General features: G+C 42.8%; 1 non-coding gene across 1 annotated transcript; it reads left to right on the forward strand.

Annotated features, from left to right (window-relative positions):
- Positions 1-1,241: 1,241 nt before the first annotated feature.
- On the forward strand, positions 1,242-1,331 carry TRNAI-UAU (transfer RNA isoleucine (anticodon UAU)). The gene is given in 2 exon segments: positions 1,242-1,279; positions 1,296-1,331. It is a non-coding gene; the product is annotated as a tRNA-Ile (tRNA).
- Positions 1,332-6,003: the final 4,672 nt, after the last annotated feature.

Raw genomic sequence — 6,003 nt, forward strand, 5'->3', positions numbered from 1 at the left:
ACTCAGCTTGACTCGGATGGTGTGGCGTGTTGAGAGCGACGAAGCGTTCGGTGGTAGACGGCTTGTTTATCAGTGAAATAGATAACAATAAGACAACAACATAATCATGGAGCAACCTGTTTCAAAGGAAGCAAAAACTTCCGAAAGCCTGTTTCAATCGAGGTGGGAAGTTTCCAATTTCTTCTCAGTCGTGACGATAAAGACAAATGCTTAATCTGTGGGACAATAATTACGTGATCATCAAAAAGATCTATTTTCCAATACAAAGGCTTTGCTCGAATTCTACGAAAATTTGTCGAAGGAAGATGTTCCTAAGCTGCATAGAGAATCAGACAAGTTTATTTCTTTGTTTGGTTCCACATGCATAAGTCAAAGTTTTCTTCATTTTCTTCTGTTTCGACTTGTACGAAAATTAGATTGCGTGCGAGTATTTCTGATTGTAATATAAAGAACGCTCTCAGAACTGCTATCAGCCGATCTCTTCTTCCAGATATTATTGGTATAATTGCAAACAAAAAGGAAGAAAAGCTAGAGAAGATATATTGTCCGCTCAAACCATATTGAAAGACGAATTTTAACACCGGCAACATTTTCCATACTACTGAGTGTCTCAACTCACCCCACATAACCATTTCCCAATGAGGGAAAAATCAGTGGGGAAGGTGAAGAAGCCGGAGACAGGCCGAACTGGTGAGACAGGTGTAGAGAAAGAGGAATGGGGGTTTGCACTCTGGCCAACCTAGTGAAGTCGTCTCTTGCACCTCGCGCCGTGCAGTGCACGGGCTCATGCAACTTGACTGACCCTGCGTCTAACACATCGAAGGTTTTCTGGGACGGAAGAATGGGAAACGGCTAGAACTGGGAAAGTATATTTGCTCATTCTACGTGGTTGTCCCGTTAACGATGTGCACCACAGGAAATTTTACCATAAAAGTAGGTAACTGTTTAATGCTAGGAGTGGCGTCCCCAGCAGAGGCACCGAACATCTCTTTCTCTTCCACATGTCATACGAGGTAAGATTTACAAGATTCCACAGCCTGGTTCAATACAAAGTGATGGGACGGTGTTCTAATTCTACTGTTTTCCATCTCAGATTCTATGAATTAGCCGAGTGAGCTTACAAGAAACAGAAGAAACAGGCTCCCCTCAATGTGACCTGCAGTAACATGGCTATCGACAGTTGACGATAACACGATAACAGTAGATTTATGACATACGGACTAGTGGCAGAATGCCCGTATTCCCCAGTGGCGCAATTGGTTAGCGCACGGTACTTATACGACAGTAACTGAGTAATGCCGGGGTTGTGAGTTCGAGCCTCACCTGGGGAAACTTTTTGAAATGAAATTAAGATCATTCTTGAAATCTTTGAAAAATTACTGGCAGTTTTAATGGCTGCATTACTCAGCGTCGTGACGTTGACTCCATCATCTGATAAATGCTTGGCTGTTGTAAGGTCACTGGAAATACACTGACTGACAGAGCAAATGCAACACCAAGAAGGAGTGGTTCGAAAGGGATGAAAGTTGGGGAAAAAACAGAGACGGCACGGACGAATAATTGATGTTTATTTCAAACCGATATGCAGGTTACACAATGCGCACGGCATCGACTCAGTAGGATGTAGGACCACCGCGATCGGCGATGCACGCAGAAACACGTCGAGGTACAGAGTCAATACACAGTCTAGCTCGAGCAGTCGAGGAGAGAGGTTGCGTAGCGAAGTGCGTGCTGTTAACATGGTTGGCATTGAACAGTACCGGGCCGCTATTGGGAAATGGCAGGCAAGGCAGAAGAAGGAGGTCAGGAATGGATTGGTGACGGACGGATTGAAAATGAGTGAAGCGGTGCTGGTGGTGACAGTGATAGCAGTGTTACTGGTTATTGGGGGGGTGGAAGTAAACCCAGGCCCAAATACCAGTGGAAAATATAGCACAGAGGATTTGGCCGCACTCAGGGTGGTTGTAAGTGAAGTGATGCAGGAAAAGTGTCAATGGGATAAGGTGCAGGAAATAAAGGACATGATGGAGGAGCAGAGAAGGGAGATAGGGAACATGAAGAAATGGCTTGAAACGAAGACAGAGGAATCGAGCAGGAGAGTGGTCAATAACGAGAAAGAAATTGAGTTATTGAGAGGGGAAGTGAAGCATCTGAAAGACGAGGTGATGAAGATGAAGAAAGAAGCGGAGGGGTACAGGCAGGAGAGATTGAAAAAAGCCATATTTTTATATGGAATTGAGGAAGGGGCGAGAGAGAGCAAGATTGAGCTGATATTTAAGGTGGTGGAAGCTATACGGGATGTTATGAAGGTAAACTTTAGTGAGGTAGACATTGATGATGTAGAGAGAGTTGGTAGAATCAAAGGTCGGAGGCCAATTAGGGTTACATTGTTCTCAACCCTAATGGCAGATTCTGTGTTAAGAAACAGCAAGAATTTACAAGGGCGGAAAAGAGGGGTGAAAGGAGACATGGGAAGAGAAGGAAGTGAAAACGCGAAGATCTTGAATAGGCACCTTTGGAGAGCGAGGAACCAGGGGCTAAAGGCCCGAATAAGAGGTCTGAGGTTGGAGGTGACGAACGGGCGATGGGTCAGAGTTCATTCAGTTTCTAAGCTAAAGGAAATGGACGAAAACGAGAGGGCTGAGAGTGGTGAGAGGTCAAGACAAGATGGGAAGAAGAAAGAAGAAAAGAAGAGGAGGAGGGACGTGGCAGGAGAGCAGGGCATCTCGGAAGAGAATGGGCAGTGCATCCGGGAGACAGAAGACCAAGATAGAGAAGTGGACGGTGAGAGTGGACCGCAAGAAACTGGGAGAGGAGAGTGTAGTGGTGCAGTGAGTAAGAAAGGACAAAGGGAGATGGATTCAGAAGTCCAAAATAGTGAGGGGGAGAGTGGGGGTGAGCAGCAAGAAGAGGTGAGTGCAGGGTGCAGTGGTGTAGCGAAAAAGAAAGGTCAAGAGGAGAGAGATAGACAAGAAGGTAAAAAACTTATGAGTAAAGTCAGGAGTAAGAGCTTAAAAGACATATGGGGAAAAGTACGTAAAGGGATGGAGGATACAGAGGGAGAGAGGTCGATAAATACTAGAAGTAAGAATAGAGTGGGAGACCTAGAAGGGAGGGAGGGAAAGTTATAACAATTTTGGAAGATAGGATGTGTGAATATTGAAGGAGTAAGGAGCAAATTAGGAAACAAGAAAGTTAGGGAAGTAATTGAAAGTTTCGATGTTGTGGCACTCTTAGAGACGTGGTTGGAAACAGGGAGGGAGATTGCATGGAAGGGGTTTGAGATAAAATATAAATATAGAAGAAAAGAGAGGAATAAGGGACGAGCACCAGGAGGGATGATAGTTCTAATTAGGGAAGAAATTAGTGAAAGAGTAGAGGATATAGAGACCGATATGATGGAAACCATATGGCTGAGATTGAATTTGGGAGAGAGAGAGGGACGGAGGAAGAAAATAAATCTAGCTTTTGTCTACTGCCATCCTAGTAATTCAGAATATGCAAATAAATATTTTTTTGAAGAGTTATTGGTGGATATTGGTAGGATAAGGGGAATGTATCCAGGGGAGGAGGATATGTTGTTATTTGGGGATTGGAACCCGAGAATAGGAGAACAGAGCCCAATTTATAGTAAGGAGGATGGAATGTGTTTGTTAGAAAGCAGAAGGAGTGAGGACAAAATTACAAATAGTTATGGAGAGAAGCTCCTAGAGATGTGTGCTGTGGGAAACTTGTATATTCTGAATGGGTGGATAGAGGGTGACAGGACGGGGAAATTGACATATGTTACGGAGAAAGGGGGTAGTGTGATAGATATGGTTCTGAGCTCGGAAGGGATGATTGGGGAAGTTGTAAGTATGGAAATAGGAGATTGGATTGAGTCACACCATTTCCCGGTGAGGGTTATGCTGAAAAGAGAGGTAGAGAAGCGTACAATGAAGGAAAATGAGACAAAGGATAAACGAGGGAGGGGTTATAATAAGTACAAATGGACAGAGAAGGTGGGCCGGGATTGGAATAGGGTAGTAAAGGAGGAGTTACATCTTCTGAAATTTGGGTGGGAAGGGGCGTTAGAAGAGAATGATACTGATAAAGCCTTGGAATTGTTGCTACATCCAATAAAGATGATAGCGCAGAAGGTGAAAGCTAGAAAAGGAAATAAGAAAGAGGGAGAAGAATGGTTTAATAGGGAGTGTGAAGGATTGCGGAGGAGGGTGATGGACGCTTTAGGAGAATATAGAAGGAAAGGTGGAAGCCAAGAAAGGGAGTTTTTCTGTAGATTGAGGAAGGAGTATAAAAAGAAAATTTCTGAGACAAAAAAGACGTGGTTAGAGGAACAAATGGAAGCCATAAATAATGACTGCAAGACTAACAATTTTGAGAGAGTCTGGGATAAGATTAATAGAATTATTAAGGGTGGAAGGAATATGGAGAGAACGAGTATTGAGGAAGTGCAATGGGTCAGGCACTTCGAGGAATTACTAGGAAAAAAGGGGGGTGATAGATTGAGAGGTTCGGGAGAAGAAGTAATTTGGAGTAATAGGGGAGTGGCAATTTATGACTTGGATAAAGAAATCACAAGAGAGGAAATCCGGGGAGTGATAAGCAGAGTCAGAGCGAAGTCGGCCGGGGGGTGTAATGGTATAAATAATAAGTTTTGGAAGGAAATTAGTAAAAATGAGATAATGATAGAGGGCATGGTGAAACTATTCAATAGGATATTCGAGGGAGGAAATTACCCTAGGGAATGGGAAACAGGAATTATATGCCCTATATACAAGGGAAAGGGTAGTAGGAACGATGTGAACAGTTATAGGGGTATATCTCTGCTGGATTCTCTGAGTAAAATATATACTGGGGTGCTAGCGAACAGAATAAGTGGGTGGGCGGAAGAAAATGGAATTTTGACAGATTACCAAGGGGGATTTAGGAAAAAGAAAAGAACAGTGGATAATATAATGATAGTAAAGACTATTTTAGAAAAGTATAAGAATATGAATAGAAGTACGGTTTATGTAGCAGCAATAGATTTTGAGAAAGCTTTTGATAAGGTAAATAGAGATGCCCTACGAGAGAAATTAGGTAGGCTAGGGATTTCGGAGAAGATGTTGAGGGCAGTGGAAGGAATATACAGGGATGTCAGGTTTTGTGTAAAATTGGGAGAAGGGAGAATGAGTGGACCATTGGAGTCCAAGGTGGGTTTAAAACAAGGTTGCAAGTTATCGCCCATACTGTTTATTTTATTTATAAACGATATTTTAGAGGGGTTTGGGGCAGGAAATTGGGCTGTACCGGTAATTAATGGTGTGGAAGTGCCAGGACTGATATTTGCGGATGATGTGTTATTGATGACGTTAACTTCAGGGGCGATGAATAGGGCCTTAGAGTCAGTGATGCTATTTGCGAGGAAATGGGGATTGAAAATTAATGGAAATAAGTCTAAAATATTGATAGTACAGGTGAACAAAAGAAGAAAGATTGAAGGGAATTGGGTAATACAGGGAGAAAGATTGGAACAGGTAAGGAAGCTGGAATATCTAGGAGTTATTTTTAATGATAAAGGAACTTGGAGTGACCAGATCAAAAGAATGAAATATAGAGGCTTGGCAGCCTTAGCCTCAGTCAGAAATTTGCTACTCAAGTTCCCGGGGATCAGTTACAAAACACTGAGACTCGTGTTCAGGTCGGTAATAGTGGGGAGGGTATTATACGGAGCAGAAGTTTGGGGGCTGGATGAAAAAAGAGAGGAACTAAGAAAGATTGTTAGTAGTTTTGCTAAGTTAGTGATGGGCTTACCGAGGTGTACAGCAAATGTAGGGGCGGAATTAATGTGTGGGGAGGATTTGGAATCAGAGGGTGTGAAAAGAATAGTTAGATATTGGATGAATTTAAAAAGACAGGAAGGTGGGAGAGTTTTACAGGCTGCATATGTACAGCAATTTAAGAGCATGTATAAGGGTGGATGGTTAGAAAAAATAAAAGGGTATTTAGAGAGGATAGGAT

This window comes from Anabrus simplex, chromosome 3, assembly GCF_040414725.1.
Source record: "Anabrus simplex isolate iqAnaSimp1 chromosome 3, ASM4041472v1, whole genome shotgun sequence".
In the NCBI taxonomy this organism is placed as follows: Eukaryota; Metazoa; Arthropoda; class Insecta; order Orthoptera; family Tettigoniidae; genus Anabrus; species Anabrus simplex.